This window comes from Leptonychotes weddellii, chromosome 8 (assembly GCF_054177405.1).
Source record: "Leptonychotes weddellii isolate Sample4059 chromosome 8, ASM5417740v2, whole genome shotgun sequence".
In the NCBI taxonomy this organism is placed as follows: Eukaryota; Metazoa; Chordata; class Mammalia; order Carnivora; family Phocidae; genus Leptonychotes; species Leptonychotes weddellii.
In genome coordinates this window covers 34,251,046-34,268,666 of record NC_138376.1, presented here as the reverse complement: position 1 = coordinate 34,268,666, position 17,621 = coordinate 34,251,046, and the positions used below count along the sequence as shown (strand labels likewise).

Below are 17,621 nucleotides of genomic sequence, written 5' to 3'. Positions count from 1 at the left end.
TTGGTTCGACTGAATTACATTCAGCCGGGTATCTACAATGTGCAAAAATATTGTCACATCCGTACCAGCACAGCTCCAGCAGAAGTCAACGACTACAGAACTAAAAAAACAAAACGACAGGATGGTTAGAGTACCGGAGAAAGGAGCATGGGAACTTAGCCCCTAATGTGGGCATAGGCCCCAGATTAACAGAGAAGAGAGCAAACGCCAGTCAAAGCTGAAGGGCCAGGCTGAAACTCCATCAACAGACTTACAAAGGGAGCCAGGGTCAAGGCGGAGGGCTGCGAGGGTTTTTTATGACAACGATAAGTGTAGTGCTAGTCTCCCGGAAGTCACCATCTGTCTGCCTAGAATTTAATATTCAAGAATTTCTGCCAATAAGTTGAATCACTGATACTCAAGATGCAGCTCAAGTACTTTCACTTCAATAAAATCTTCCTTCCAAACCCCCAGACAGAAGTAAAATTAGTTCCGAACGTCCATGTCACTTCGGCTCTGCCACCTTCTTATGCCCTTTCTCATTTTTTATCACTTTCTGTCACACGGTCCCAGTCATCGATACCCAAGCTTTACCCTCTTCCAAGACTGGGCCTCTCCCTGAGCCAGACACGTGACTAAGTCCTCTCTGAATTCTTACAGCCCCTTTTGAACATACATACATGGTAGGTGCCCGGTAAGTGTTCGTGGATAAATATATGAATGAATCCAGAATGTGGGTCAGTGGCTGATTAACGCATACACGAGCAGCCTGTCCACTTAGTAAAAACCAGTTCTCATGATCAAAACACCTAAGGCAACTGAAAAGCCTTCTAAGCATTCAGTCACAGCTATCTTACCCTCTTCCTATACAGTCTGAAATGGAAAGGGAGACTTAATACCTGGTGAGTACTCTCTGGCAGCCTGGCACTCAAGGAGACATTTGAACTTCCTAGCTTTAGACACAGCCAGAGTAAGCTTCACAGAGCCTGATAATTTTCCAGGCTTATTAAAGGAAATGAACAAAATCAACTTTTTGCTTGTAGTCTTTCTACAGCAAAGACTAAAACAGACCGCCTCCCCAAAAAAGTGAAATGTGTAATGTATCATTGCAATGTACACATTGTACTGTATACTTAAGTACTTAAACACATAGAAATACTTAAGTATATATGTAAATATACATATTATATATGAACACAAAACTATTGTGGGTGTTATTTAATATATTTACCTAGTTTAGCTCTTCCCAAAATGTTCCCAGGCAACTGGTATGCAAACTGCATTCCCTCACTTTACCTCTCACTCTGACACAGCTAACTCTGGGACACACAAGTACCATGACAAGTAGTTAGGAACATTTTCTAGCCACTGAATCTGCATTAAGGGCCTGGGCAGACAGAATGTAATTATCCTAACCTCAAGATGGGTTTTCAGTGTTGACAAATCACATGTTTCACTGAATTAAGAGTACTTTTTCTTTTAAGAACCAAATCCCTTGGCCCAGATAATAATTCACCACGTGTACACCGGAGGTGGCCAGTCTCTTCCCAAGCACCATGTACCTGTTGGCCATGGCGGCATCCGTGAAAAAGGCAAGAAAACATCTGACTTTCATAACGACAGTGGAGGAAGAAAACTTGAAATTCATTCTCAAACATATGTGACTCCTTTCAAGAACTCCTGACTCAAAATTTCAGAGGGAAGTGGCCCTGTAATAACATCTCTTCTGAGAATAGTGCCATATGGTTTTAACAGAGGTTTATTTCCTGAACCCAACGAGGGCTGCTGATGCTCAATCCAACGAAAATAATTATGCAGACAATTTCACTCTATTACTTGCAGTGAAACCCATTCTGTGTGGTCCATACATGCCCACTGACACCTTCAAAGAGACATTAAGCCATTTTTATGTACCATACCCTTAATGGGTGGAACGCAAGGTAAATTTCCTTGAAGATTAGCACCTGTCATCATGTATAAGGCACCCCCACTTTGACCACCACATGTTAATTCTCAGAGTGGGTCAAGAGGAGAGAGATGAACAGAACTTCCACGTTGAGTAATAACTAATTACCAGCCAGCTATTAGGAAACACACACACACACACACACACACACACACACTAAGAACCAGAAATACTGCATCTCCCAAAGTCAACAGCACTGCTGGGAAATTATTTCAGACACAATTGGCAGGTAGAGGGACTGGGGGAGGGTAGAACTGGGGGAGGGTAATGGAGAACCACTCCCTTGTGTAAATTTTAGCAACATTCAACTGCTAACCTTAAAATAATCAGGAGAATAGGAAAATAAAATCCCTTCAGTGCAAAAGCTGAACAACACAAATGCTGTAAAAATAAAGATTTAAACCAAAGAATACAACCATTAAATAGTGCTTTCAAAGAAGACCACCCTTTAAGCCTAAGAATATTCCCTAAGAACAGAATACACCAACCCACGCCAGGTTGCCCCTGAACCTGAATTTTATTACAGCAGTTGGCTATAAATTGAACTAACTCTCCCTTTTCAGACTACCAAAGATCACGGAGTTTGAAAATAAACCCACGAAAACTACTTTTTGTTTTGCCAGCGCACTTGGCGCACTGCAGAAAGATCCTTTCCCTCCCATAAGATCTGTGCCTTCCAATACCTACCCACTTCTCTTTAAATCAGTGAGAGAAACAACCCTCAAAAAGAGCCAAGCCTCTCTAGCTGTCCACGGGAATGTCACGAAATCGAAGTAGAATCGCAAATATTCTTTCAGAGGGACAGACAGACAGACGTCAGGGAAAGCAGCGCCCAGGCCTGCAAGGTCAGGGCAGGAACCAGATACACAGCGGCACAGCATTAACCACAAGGCAGGCCCAAAGGCTGTTCCAGGACTGTTTTCTTTAGACTGCCTCAAAGTCTTGCCAAGAAACAGACGGATGCTGCTGAAAGAATCTCTTCCACAGCTGGGCATCTGGGTTCTATGACAGACAGCCCAGCTCCTGTGTGTGTGGCCCGTAGAACATATCGAAAGCCTGGGAGGGAGTACTTGGCAGAACAGGAGAAAACCCAAGGATGGTCTTTTACTTGGGGGGGGGGGGAATCTAATTCCAACATCATGCACATTTGATTAAAACTTTGCCTTTGTTGCTGATACCCTGGACCTAAATTCTGTGTCTCACTTTTCTTATCTGTTTCTGAATATGTACTTACTGATTGGGCAGAGAAATTCCTCTGCTCACTTCCATTTCCAGGAATACTTTTACATCTCATTTTTGCACAGCCAACACTAAGGCATTTTTGTTTCTAACAATCTGGGGGGAATGTTTGAATAAAAAACAAACTGGAAATCTTGAAATTTCTTAAAAACAGAAACAACTGGAAACTGCTTAGCCATGCATGAGAACTATGTTGCCAAGCAGGTTCCGGTTGAACTTTGTTTAATTAAAAAATAATTCTACTTCCCATCATTTATCAGATTTATCCTCTTAAAACATTAGCAAGTACCAAAGTTTTACTTCGATAGTGTACTACTAAAACAGTAAAACAGGAACAGAGCTCTATTAAAGAAAGAAAACCAGCCTCTACTGTGTGCCCTTCAAAGTAGAAAGTCAGAGCTCAACAGAGAAAAGGAGGGCTAACCTGAAAAATTAACTGTCAACAGACCTAGCTTCCATTCTCAACAGAATAATAGGGTACCATCTTCTCAACTATTCTATTCAATTTAAAAAGCTTTGAAGATGCCTGCAGTGAGGGGTATGAGTATTGCTTGATTGCTGCAGAGAAAAAAAAAAAGGCACAAAACACAAACTCCGCTTTTTAGGAATTTAAAAACAGAACAATTCCCTGATTTATATACCTAAACATCACCTGAACACTTAGCATTTTGTACCTAAGCCATCCATACCCCTTACGGTCAGGAATTCCTCTAGTGTGGACCTGCTTTTTAATGTTGCAAACCTGGTGAAGCCCATGAGTGGGAATCACTCCACCACATTTTTAAAAGTTGAGACATTTTTGCTCAAAAGAATGGGAAGACCTGGTAATCTCTTACCCCCACTCCCCACCCCATAGTGTCCCTGCGTATTAACATGGCTCCTGGCTTGGTTTTCCATTATCCTCAGCTTCAACGGGCAAAACTAAATAGCTATACCATTTTAATTACCACAATACCATTATTATGGGTTTTTGGGTTAAATCTCAATTTGTGGGACCTGAATTCACAAAGCCTATAAAAATTTCCCTAGGACAAGGTAGTAGAAGGAGTGAGTTAAAATGAATCTGTTTAATTTTTATGGAAACATTTTGCCTTCTCCAAAGCCGCAGTACCTGCCAGAGTCTCGGGCTAACAGAGCTGGGGGCATGTCTTCAAAGAGGTGTATTACAGAGGGAAACAGGCCTGGAAGTGAGACATTTTAACGCCCAACCTTAGCGCTAGAGAAGGCACGGTTTCTGAGCCTCAAGGGAAACTCCCAGTGACCAAGAGAAGTATTCTGGGTACCAAAGAAGGACAGGCTGATCAAAGGGCAATCTTGGACTCAGAAGGAGGGCCAGGGTCCACGATGATCTCATCCCCAAAACCTGTGGCCCTCTGTCCGTTATCACTCACCTGACACTTATCATATACTTCTCTGTAATCTCCTCTGGAAGGTATTTCTAACTCCCCAGCTCTAGGTAAAATCTCTGAAGGCAGAGCCCATCTTTGTACTCCATTACATGTCTCTCAGACTACAAGAAAAGCTGGTTTTTAATTGACTGATCTGTCCCAAAGTCTGGGCTTTTTTCTATCAAGTTGGGATGTGGGCAAGGCTCAAATGCATCTGAAGAAAGAGATGGAAAGGGAATGAAAATTAATCATGTCATTTGGCCAGATCGCTTTCTTGGATCACTTTACATGGTCTCCACATTCAAAGACAAATACTTCTACTTCAAAAAATACATAAACCCAGAGCCGCTAGGTGTCTCATCATCCTAAACAGTAACAATACCTTCGTTGATTAGCACCCATGGCTTGATTAATTATCGAATACATTAAAACGCAACCATCAAAACTAGACATTGCCGCCGGGCCGCAGTTGGATTGACAGAAAAAGTAATACCTACTTTTCCAGTGGCAATGGTGGTGTGCAGTAGCTTCAATGTGTTTTTCATTGTGGAAGGGGTCTGATTTCGTTCATACGGATGTCGTTAGGAGGCTGAGGACTGGTGACGGAGTTAAGATGACAGAAAATGAAGCCATGGAAGAAAAGACTGCACAAATGCTTCATGCTACTCTAGTTAGAGCTGAAAGGTGGGTGGAGGTAGCACTGCGCTTTCCTAGCTCGTGTCACTGGGGAGAGATGCTCGCGAATGGAGTATGAAGAGTAAATGTAGCAAGCACTCAGTTCTTGGAAACCTTGCTCACTCTTTAGACTGTACGTGTTAGAAGCCGATCTTGAGGGAATTACCCATAGTGGTTTTGAGGTTTTTGAATAAAGGAGGAAAACAGGGAAATTGCACGGGCATCCTGATTGACTTCAAAAGTTGATTTTATCTCTACATTATAGAACTGAACGATAAAAAGGCACTTTCGCCACATTGATCCACATGTGCTCTACAATGTTTGAAGGCTAGCTTAATTTTGCTCCAAACTCCTGCTATGGATAGAGAATATACAGACTAAAGAGAGAGAGAGAGAGAGACCAAACCTAGAGACCCATAGACTTTTTATATGCTTTTCTGATATGAATTTGTACTATTAGAAGTTTACAACTAGAAGATAAACTGTAAATACCACTTTACAAGCTAAAAACAATCTTCCCTTTTGTTTTTCTCTATAAATATTCTTTAAAAGCTATCCATTTGTTCACAAATAAACATTCAATGAGTATGTACTGTGTGCAAGGCACTTTGCGAGAAACACTGGGGAATGTAACCTCCCATTATATATGGTCTATATCCACAAGGATCTTACAAGCTGATAACTAACATAAAGCAGTATGTTTCAAGCATCGTCAAGTATTGCAGCCAGAGTGCTCCAAGATTTTAGACTGGCAGACATCCCTCCTGAAGGAAAGCATCATGGAATAAGTACCATTTGAGCTAGAGAGGTGGGTAAGATTTCAAGAGATGGAAACAGAAGACACATTTTCCAAGCCAAAGCACAGCATGAAAAGATGTATGCAATTCGGGAAAGGCAAGGCACACTCAGGGAACAGTGAGAACAGTCTAAATAGAGCAGTGGTTCTCAAGACAGATAGTACCAGCTGCTGGGGAGGTTTCAGAAATTCACAGAGGGGGTTTTAACTGTCACATGACTGTAGGTACGGGATTGTAACTGGGTGGGCAGAGGCTAAGGATGGTAGGTGCCCTGCAATGCATGGGACAGTCCCACACAATGAAAAGTTTCTCCACGTCCCTCATGACTTTTGGAAAACCCACTGGACAGTCAAGTAGATGAAAAAAATCTGGTTATAATTACTGGAGCCTAGAATGAAAGCTCTATTTAAATATAAACATAAAGGTTTTTCTCTACAGTTTTTAAAATGTTGGATCTTCTAGGAATAAAACTACCTAGAAATCAAGAGAAGAGCCTACTTTGCTCTACTAGGAATTTTACCAAGAGCTTTTCAAGAGTTCAGAAAATTTTCACCAACCCTAATAATGTCACTTTTGGTATCTGAGCCACTAATACATACCTGCATCAAGCTCAATTTATCGCCATTACGTTCAAGATGATTCTACACGTGTCCACGCAGCTGGCTAGTTCATTATGTTTTCTAGCACATTCTTCTCCGAGTATTAAGACATTAAAATGTATCAGTACAATTTTATTTTTAATTAAGTTCTTTTATTTTCCTTTATGCTACTATCATAGCATTATATTGATCTTTTGGAAGTTAAGTGGACAGATATAGAAAGCCAATTATTTCACTTCAGGGTAGTAAAGGGACAATTACTGAGTATTAAGGGGGAGGGTGTTGGCTCCAATACATCTGAGAACCACTGGACTACAATGTGTGTAGGAAAGTGGTAGGAGATGTAAAGATAAGATGGGGCCAAGTGATTGTGGGCCTACAGAAGCCACCTGAGGAGCCTGTAACTGATTGGGTAGCATGTGGGGATGTGGTACCCTGCAATGTGATGGCTGCATATTAACATGATCAAAGCTGAGCCTCAGGGAGACTGAATAGCAGCGTTGTGTAAAGAGAACTTTAAGGAGAAAGACACTGGCGGCTGGAAGAATAGTTAGTAATCCTGGCTCGTCACTAGTTCCCTATACTAAGGTAAGGAAGGGATAGCTTTTACAGAGATACGTTATTTAAAGATCAAAGATCAAAAGGGTTTTGTGATACTAGTTTTAGGGTTAAGGAAGATGGGGAAATTGAAGATGGTTGGGATGAAAGATAAAGATCTGGGAGCTGTTCATAAAATCAGGGTGACTGTTCATGTGATGGTGCCTTACATAAGCAAGCAAGGAAACAGAGAGAGAGGAAATCCAAGTTCAGAACTTGCGGCGATGTCCACTTGTAGGAGCTAAGTGGGAGTTTAGAAGAAAAAGCAAAAGAGAAAGAGAAGCAGTCAGATAGGCAGGAGGAGATTGGACTACGATATGGCAGAAGCCGAGGATGGAGGGAGAGGAGGTCATCAACAGGGTTACTTGCTGCAGAGGGGTCGAGTCCACCCAAGGGAGATGACAAGCAAACTTCAAGACAGCAGACTCGGTCAGGCTGGGGAGCGGAAGCCAGACTGCGAGGAGCTAGGAGTGAGTGGGTGTGAGGAAGTGGAGGCGACACGTCTAAGCAACTCTTTCAAGAAGTTTGGTGGTTAGAAAGAAGAGAAATAAGATATCAGCTCAAAGGAGTAGTAAAGAAAAAAGAACGTCTTAGGATGGTAAGTCTGACCAAAGAAACAACAAAACGTGCCAGGGACTGTTGGCCAGTTTTCTTACCTGTCTAACAAATGAACGGAGCCTCAGTGGCCTCTGGGACAACTCGAAGAGTCTATGATGAGCCACTCGGATGTACAAATTATATTGGTTAGGAAATAAAGCACCCAAATGAACATTTGTTTCATGAAAACAGGCTTTAGCTCTCCATGGGACTTAATGAGGGAAAAAAATAAACTGCCCAGTCCTACTAGGCTCCTACTATAAACTACAAAGTTTCACTCAGGGGTGGGGGCTCATCAAGCCCCTCCGTGAAGAGGGGCCAGAGCCAGACCGGCCACCCTGCCTGGGGACCTAGACAGCCATGCTGCACAACTACCTGGGAGATGCTACAGACTGGCAAGAGTTGGGGCTCCAACATCAATGCCTTTCTCCTTCACATTTAAATTGAGAGCATCCCAGCACCTACATCATAGGGCTGTCATGCATATTCTATAACATGAGGTATGATTACTGATATTCTTGGTATCTCAAGATTAGAGTTACTGCTGCAGTGTCAGAGGTATGGATCTGAGGCGTGGAGAGACGACGTGGTTTTCCTGCATTGCTACAGATACAGAAGAGAAGGCAAATGTCACAGCTAACAATACTGTGACCACATCAACTGGGCCAGGCTGATTCTTTATTAACTAAGCAGTCTGTACCAGCTCAGATCAAGTTAGTACTGATGCTCATTATACAAGGTAAGTGTGGTTCTAAAATTGGAATCCTTTAAAAGGAGTAAGACTCGGGCGCCTGGGTGGCTCAGTTGGTTAAGCGACTGCCTTCGGCTCAGGTCGTGATCCTGGAGTCCCCGGATCGAGTCCCGCATCGGGATCCCTGCTCAGCAGGGAGTCTGCTTCTCCCTCTGACCCTCCCCCCTCTCATGTGCTTGCTCTCTCCCATTCTCTCTCTCTCAAATAAATAAATAAAATCTTTAAAATAAAAAAAAAAAAGGAGTAAGACTCTTGTGACCAGTACTATTTATCTGCTGCTGAATACATCATGCAAAACCTGAAAATATCATATAATTAACAACGAAAAACTAGTATTTCGGAAGAATGGATTAAATGCTGTCATGTTTCCACGCCACTGCCTTCTTCAGGTCCCTGAAGCCTCACCCACCTGACCCACCAGATAAGCTCAGGGTGTGGGCAGAGAAGGGCATACTGGGTCTGGTGCCAGGGAGGGGCCTAACAGGCTGGCAGTAGGCCCACTGGAAGGTGTCGCAGACATTGTCCTCAGGGCTGGGGAACACTGCTGAACAGTGTTTCTGAAAGATCCCCTGAGATCGTAATAGGACCTTGAAGTCTTCAGAGTATCTATGGGATGCCCACAAGAAATCGCTTGGCCAAGGCTTATACATATGTCACAACACAGGTGACCACATCTCAGAAGCATGCTACTCTCCCCAGAGTCACTGGGTGAATTAATAGGAACTACAGTAGAGACAAAAGAAAGAGACACGACATTCTAAAACACTGTGTCCAATGTATAAACATTTTATCTTGCGCAGCACAGAAAGATGGCAAATCTTATATACTCAAGTACCAATGCCCCTCCCCTCAGAGCTCTCCTGTGTGTGGAAGCAATGATACAGCTGTGTTATAGACAAAGGTCCCAGATACCAAAGAGGCTGCCACGGTCCCACTGAGCAACAAGACACACTGTGATTCACACCCAACAGAGGCTTTGTCCAACCTTAAAAAACCGTAAACCCGACTAAGACACAGTTAGGTGCCTATAGCTATCAAAATGATGTCTTCTGATGTAACCAATGATATGAGGCTATTCATTGGGGGAAAATGAGAGACGTTAGTGATCAGGCGAGCTATCTGCTCAATAATATCCAGATTCTGAAGGAGGAAACCCTATAGGTATTGGATCATGCTCTGACACCGGTCTCGGCTGTGTTTTTCCAGCTCTGTAGAGAACAAAGTAAAAGATGCAATGATCTGGTTTGAGGCAGCGGATGCCACCCAAGCCCCAGTGGAGATACAGCTTTAGAATGCTGACACTTCTCAAAATGAAACAAAGGTTCGTATTTCATTTCATATTATTCTCACATCACCATCCTAGACCACGAAATGGGGAAAATTCTATTTAGGGCACTTCTTGGATTTAGCAATCACTTAGCAGTTCATGTACTCATTCTAAGACTTGACTGGCCACTAGTACCTGAGAGGTAGTATGCTGGGAACTTGAACATGAGCGGGGAAAGACATAATCCCTGATGGAGAACCTAGGGACGTTCATCCAGGAGCCCAGCTATCTATTGCTGCAAACATTTTTAAAATTTTGAACATAATCCACAATGAGTCCAACTCATTGTCTAGTTGGTCTTGTCCCACAAATTAATAAAAATAGAAACATCCCCATAAAGTGAAGACCCGGATGCAAATATTTCACTGTATTGTCTCACAGCGACATGATCCGGCTAAAGAAAAATAACAAATAAACTGAGCTACCCCATTCTTGCCAGGAAAAACTAAACTGAAGGGAAAAAGGAGCAAAACTAAGAAGAGGAAAAATTAATATTGGTAAAAAGAGCATTTACATAAACGTGAGCATCACTGTATGAATTTCTTTGGCTTACTACCATGACACTTAAGTGCTGAGGGAATCAATCAGTTTCAACTCTACTGACAAGATAAAAGGGAAAAAAAAAAAAAAACATTTACCAAATGAAATAAAGCTTAATGTGGGAAAAATTTTTTTTCTCCCCAGCTAGAAAGGAAATCTCTCCACCCTTCTGGAAAAACAAGGGAATGAACAATGTCTTACTGTCAGCCTATTTAGTGCGCAGCCCATCCTACAGCCTTACTTTACTAGTTTATGTCTTTATCAATTCATTTTTTAATATGCCTGAGGATGATATACATGCTTCCTTGTACAGACTCTTCCTCTTGTTTCTCTGTGGAAAGATTTTATTTCTACTGGAAAGCAACAATGTGCCTTTTATTTCCTTGAGAAACTATCAGCGCGCATTTTGCTTCCTGTGCTCCTAAGACCAGACAGAAAGACAACAAACCGACCCAGGAACCAAGCCATTTGGTGAAGACACCTTCGCTTTAGAAGTCGCTGATGGATATTTGGTGAAGAGAGATTGGCTGCGGCGGGAGCCTGTATCAGTTCAGACATAAGCGGCTGGCCCCCTGCGAAGCTGCCTATTGCCAATGCTTGCATCCTCATGCAAGTCCAGAAGGGCATGACTTCAGCCTCAGGTTCTGGCCAGCCAGTACACGCCTGGGCTTCAACAAGTAACATGTTCCCTTCCTTCCATGAGCACAGAGAGACAATACTACACGGTGGCTCTCGTGAAAAATATGCTCACTGGTGATGCTTTCCAGACATCTGCGTCAAAATTAACTTGTAGCTGGTGCCTACTTGCTGACGTTTCATTCGAGTTCAAATTATCTGCTCTGCAAGGGAAATGTTTACTTTCGTACACCTCTTGGTTTCAACCTCCAAAACCATTGCTAGAAATTAATCTGAACCACTGAACATCTGCTTTAGAACTCAAACCCAAGTCCACCATTTTAATGCCATCAATTACAAAGATGCTGTTTTTTAAAATTCTGTTGTGACTAGTGGAATAGTCTCACTACACAAACCATTAAAACCAGAGTCCTAGTCCTGATGAATTACACAAAGCTATAGTTCAAAATTAGTTAGCACTCATGATCTCATGCTTCAAGTTAGTTTTTAGCCAACTGGAGAGCTCATTTATCCATGCATCTGTCTACTCTCTTCGCCTAAATGCCCAGCCGTGCAGTTCATTGTTCTAAACCCTTAATACACTAAACCAATTTCCTTAAGATAGTCAGAAATGAAGCCCTTCTTCCCTTTATTTTAAATCAATGTTTCTCTGTATGCTTTCTCTTATTTATCTTAGTATCTTCTATTTTGATTATTTATTTATATGAGTATCACATGAATGGCTGGGGGGAACTGATTTTGATGGTGTTCTTCTGCAGTTGGACAAGCCAAATCTGGTCATGAGTTCTAACCACAGCTGCCCTGGGAGCATTTTTAAGGCTTAATGTGTATCGACAAATCACATTTTTTTAAAACAAAAATTGCAGCAACAGATTAATACTGCTAACTCAAAAAATATTACAAATTCACCTAGCAAACTATGCAATAGGCACAGGACGATATAGAAAATGCTTTAAGATGTAAGCTCTTACAAAACAAAAAGAAAAAAAGAAAAGAAGAAGAAATGTAAGCCTAGTTTTGTCACAGTTTGGCTTCCTCCCACACATTTCCTGCCATTAAGGGCGTTGTGGTCCATGCTTAGAACAGAGCTTGAAAGAGTGCCAAGAAGAAGGCCAAGAACAGCAATGGCACATAGTAGGTACTCAAAAAATACCTGATGACTAACTGACCTAAAACTCCTTTCATCAGTGTTTCCCCTCTTGAGACACTCCTTCCTTTTGCACTTTCCTTCTCCAGGATGTTAATACTGACTTTCATGCCACATAACCCCCAAACAATAAAGTTCAATTCTGATTCTCACCACACACGGGTTGGAGAAGTACCTCTCTGGTTGGCTTCCTTGCCTTCATATTTCTCCCTCCTGTTTCTTCTTGTCTTTGATTCCTCCTGCTTCCTCCACCAAACTAAAATATCCTAGTTGCATTGAAACAATGGAGATCTTCTACAGACCAAGGTAGAATTTGCTCTAATCCCTGTAATTCCATGCTATATAGAAATGCAACACCTTCCACTTTCAACTATCCCGCTGGAGAACCCACAGGGCCACCCTACTGTCTGCCCCAGACTCCTCTGAATGGCCTCTACAGTCCTGCATTCACAGCCCAGTTCTACCAATCCAACTTGATTTTCCTCTTCTCTCCAATATTCACCTTCTGTTCCAGTCCAGCTTTCTCTTTCCTTCCCCTACACATCCTATGGTCTTCCACTTCCCAGAGCTTTTTTTTTTTTTTAAAGATTTTTTATTTATTTGACAGAGATACAGCGAGAGAGGGAACACAAGCAGCGGGAGTGGGAGAGGGAGAAGCAGGCTTCCTGCCGAGCAGGGAGCCCGATGTGGGGCTCAATCCCAGGACCCTGGGACCATGACCTGAGCCGAAGGCAGACGCTTAACGACTGAGCCACCCAGGCGCCCCTTCCCAGAGCTTTTAATAAAGGTCTTCAGTTCACCCAGTCATTCATATCTATTTTTTTCCAGATCCAGCTTCCTCCAAGTGATCATATGTTTCTTTGAGAATGTCTATTACATGCTAAAGAGGATGAGATTTTTACAATGATTTTGCTGCTTACAAATGAAAAACAATTATTATACATAATCTTCTAAAATTATCATTATAGGTAGGTTTTATTATCCCCATTTTTCTATTGAAGATGCCAAGGTCCTGAGAGACAAAGTGATTTGTCAAGGATGCTCATTCATGAAGGGTCAGCACTGTGGCCTCCAGTTTTGTGACTCAAAGTCCCAATGGTCTCCCCACTCTACCATATCCCCTTCCAGTTACCAACCCACTTCTCTAACGCCCTTTCAGAGAACACTCTAAAAGTGTGTTCACTTTCTAAATTCCTTTTCCCCACTTCCTACCCTCCATTTTCTCTTAAACTTTCACCAAACAATCTCTTGAACCTATCCTTCTACTGACGTTTCTTTTTGCCAAGATCACCGATGGCTTCTGCCATGCCAAATCCAATGGCAGTTATCACAGTTGGCTCCTTAATAACCCAGTATATTTCCTTCTGATTTGTCAATGTCACAACAGTGAAATGTGACCTCTAGGTAGTTTCGTCAAGACTTTAAGATGCTTAACAAATACTCTGCATTGCTTATAAGTTCACACTGTTGCCATTTTTAATTTCCTACCCAGAATGCACCATTGCATTTGTTTAGCTTCACATGATCAGAGCATCCCCATTCATCCCAGTCTATGCCAATATGTCTCTTGCCTTATTAACAAGGAAAAATGTACTTCAGAACCACCTCGGCAAACCTGCCACAGAGCTTTTGGCCGTGATAGCTGACTGAGCCTCTGATTTTTCCCCTCAGTCCCAGACCCTCCTCGGCCAAGTCACCACTGCCCTGGCTTAGTTCTTCCGCTTTATTCTGTGGGGCAGACTCCTCCACAGACATTCTGCTGCTTTTCTCTACTTCACTTAGCCCCTTGGACATTAGAAGTCAGACACTAGAAAAGCTGGTTTCATTTTCACAAGTTTTGAATAAAAAAAACAATATTCAAATTACATTTCCAGGTAGACTAAGTGGCTTAAAATAAAGTATCTGCCAAACAGGATGTTTCTGCTCTTCCAGATATCCTTATGAATTGAGGATGTTTTACATTTAAGGATTTCCTAAGAATCTTGAATCTGTATTACCTTTCGTGTTGCTAGACCTCCAGAAATTGCAAAAGCCTTTGTCTGGCATTGGATCTTCCTTCCACTTGCCCTTCACCAGACATCTTATCTCCTATAGATCAGGAGAGAATTACTCTACCCTTGATTCAGCTATCTCTGATCCACAGCCTTTTTCTGTTGGGAGAAGTGAAGCACTATTTTCCCCTTCCCTTCCCAGTAATCAGTGAGCAGCTATTTGAAGACAATCTTTTTTTCCTACATACATTTCTTTTCTCCATTAATTGATTTAAATTGTTTCTTTTTCTTCACTTGTACTTGATCCCTACTTACTTTTGTTTCTCTCTCTCTCTCTCTCTCTCTTTTTTTTTTTAAGTAAGCTCTACACCCAATGTGGAACTTGAACTCAGGACTCTGAGATCAAGAGTCGCAAGCCCTACCGACTGAGCCAACCAGGTGTCCCCGCTACTTACTTTTGCAAAACAAAAAACAAACAAACAAACAAGCACATAAAAATCGGTAAGCTTCCAGTTAGGGTAACCTGAAATAATTTTGGCTGTAGTAATATTTTCTGTACTTTCTTTAAATTCTCAGCTGGAACCTTTTCTCTTCTTGAATTTGGTTTGAGTCATACTAAGCCATTTTTAATACATGAAATGTTTAATAGAGATGTGTGACCCCGGGCAAGTCCCTTAACTTCTCAAGGCTTCTTCCTCACTTGTAAAACAATCTCTTCTCTGCCCACTTCACACGGTTATTGTAAAGTCAAAAGAATAACATAAACTTTGTAAACTATACAAATATAGAGTATTTTCTCAAAGGTCTGAGAATCCTAAGCAAAGGCACACAGCACCACTCCAGAGGAGGGAATATGGAGATGGAACCTCAAGGAGGTGTGAGGAAGAGCCACAGGAGCCCCTCAAAGCCTGATTATGGCCCCCAGCACAGTATACACTGGCCATTTCGCATGCCAGACATCACATGAGCACCTGTCAAACGGAGTAAAGGGAAAGGAAAAAAGAGACAAGAAGAATAGCAAGGAGGAGGATGTACAATTACTGTAAGTTATATTGTGAGGTAGGCAACTATATCAGGAAGTAAATAACCCCATGGGCTAGAATATTCTTAAAGGAACTAGAATAAGAAATTTCATACCAATTTTTACAAACTAATTTTCAAAATGTTTATCTTTACTTAAGAGAAGATTTACCATCTAGATATTTGCCCACTTCCTTCTAAAAATTAAAAAAAGGGGGGTGCATGGGTGGTTCAGTCTTGATTTTGGCTCAGGTCATGATCTCAGGGTTATGAGATCAAGCCCTCTGTTGGGCTCCATGCTGGGTGTGGAGCCTGCTTGAGATTCTCTCTCTCTCCCTCTCTCTCTGCCCCTCCCCCCAAAAAAGAAATAAAATCAGCTTAGAAGATATAAGCAAAATTGTATAAAATAAAAAGGATGCGTTAATATTTATGCATACACACAAATATACACTCGAGAAAAACACTGAAAGGAAATGCATCAAAATACTAGCTACGGTTATCTTTGGTGTTGAGTTTCAAGTGACTTTTACTTTCTTCTTTATTTATGCTTTCTGAATTTTCTGAACTTTTTACAACCAATGTTTTTCTTATGTAGTAATTAAATGAAAACAAATGTTCTTGTGAATGGATAAACTGTGGTATATCTAAACAACAGAATATTATTCAGTATTAAAAAGAAATGAGCTCACTGCTGAATCACAGGCCTGTACCTCTGAAACAAATAATACATTATAGGTTAAAAAAAAAAGAAGAAGAAGAAGAAGAAGATAGCAGGAGGGGAAGAATGAAGGGGGGGAAATTGGAGGGGGGATGAACCATGAGAGACTATGGACTCTGAGAAACAAACTGAGGGTTCTAGAGGGGAGGAGGGTGGGGGTTGGGTTAGCCTGGTGATGGGTATTAAAGAGGGCACGTTCTGCATGGAGCACTGGGTGTTATGCGCAAACAATGAATCATGGAACACTACATCAAAAACGAATGATGTAATGTATGGTGATTAACATAACATAATAATAAAAAATAAATAAATAAATAAATAAATAAGTAAAAAAAAAAAAAAGAAATGAGCTCTCAAACCATGAAAAGACATAGAGGAAACTTAAATGCATATTACTAAGTGAAAGAAGCCAATCTGGAAAGGCTGCATACTGTATGATTCCAACTATATGACATTCTAGAAAAGGGAATACAATGGAGACATTAAAGAGATCACAGGTTTTCAGGGGCTTCGTGCGGGGAGGGATAAACAGGTAGAGTTGGAATCTTTAGGGCAATGAAACTACTCCATGTGATATATGTCATTATACATTTGTCCAAACCCATATTGTGTATAACAAGAGTGAACTCTAATGCAAAATAAGGACTTTGGGTGATCATGATATGTTAATGTGGTTTCATTGGTTGTAACCAATGTACCACTGGTGGGAGCTGCTGATGATGGGGAGGCTATACTCATGTGGGGGCAAGGGACACGGGAGATGGCCATACCTTCCTCTCAATTATGCTATAAACCTACAACTGCTCTAAAAAGATTACATCTTAAAAATAAATGTTATTCGGGCGTCTGGGTGGCTCAGTCGGTTGAGCGACTGCCTTCGGCTCAGGTCATGATCCTGGAGTCCCGCATTGGGCTCCCTGCTCGGCGGGGAGTCTGCTTCTCCCTCTGACCCTTTCATGCTCTATCTCATTCTCTCTCTCAAATAAATAAATAAAATCTTTTAAAAAAAAAATAAATGTTATTCAAAATGTAAAAAGAAATAATGGGTAGCACTGAATGAACATCATATATGCTTTTGTTACTAGTCCCACAAATGTTATATGTTCACCAACACGGTATATTTTCCACATAATCTAAACTACCAAAAAAGAGAAGTATTACTACTTCTCGACAATGTCGAGCACTTACACACAGTGGCATTAAAGGCTAGCAGGAAAAAACAAATCCCATATGGTAGGTAAGAATTCCTTTCTTGTGACTGGTAGTAATTTCAATTTCTCTAAGAAGAAAAGGTGGCCTAGTAAAGATAAGCCAGAGCCAGAGGGGTCCAAAGTTGTATTGCAAATTATCACATGAGACCTTCTCTCTATGGTGGTTCCTCACCTTGTGCCCTAGTCCTTCTCATTTCCCAAACTGCACCAAGGACAAATAAAGAACCACAAATAGTATCTGAGACTTAACTTACTTTAGATTTGCCTTAACCTCTGATATAAAATTCTGTAAAGTTTCCCCCAAGAAATTACACGTATTCAAAGCCCCTGGCATCAAGCAGCAGCAAAAGTAAGGACTTGAAGCCAGAAAACAAAGTTGGCTTTGCTATGGCAAAGGAACTGGGTTGGCAAACACAACTTCTTGAGGTCTCAGTGTCCTCATT

General features: G+C 41.5%; 1 protein-coding gene and 1 long non-coding RNA gene across 28 annotated transcripts in view; one reads left to right on the top strand and one right to left on the bottom strand.

The window, feature by feature from the left end:
* The window catches only part of RUNX2 (RUNX family transcription factor 2), a 123,963-nt gene that overhangs the window by 72,238 nt on the left and 34,104 nt on the right, over positions 1 to 17,621 (bottom strand). The gene's annotated exons all lie outside the window — the stretch shown is intronic.
* The window catches only part of LOC145723005 (uncharacterized), a 54,274-nt gene that overhangs the window by 19,255 nt on the left and 17,398 nt on the right, over positions 1 to 17,621 (top strand). For 4 of the 24 annotated variants that reach the window (XR_014147698.1, XR_014147681.1, XR_014147702.1 and 1 more), the window contains 2 exons: positions 9,795 to 9,909; positions 14,588 to 14,730. The exons of 10 other annotated variants lie outside the window; for them this stretch is intronic. This is a non-coding gene — a long non-coding RNA (uncharacterized LOC145723005). Of the gene's footprint in view, positions 1 to 9,794; positions 9,910 to 10,599; positions 10,737 to 14,587; positions 14,731 to 15,032; positions 15,174 to 17,621 lie in introns of those variants that run through there. 10 more of the 24 variants (XR_014147685.1, XR_014147700.1, XR_014147687.1 and 7 more) reach the window with 6 other exon arrangements.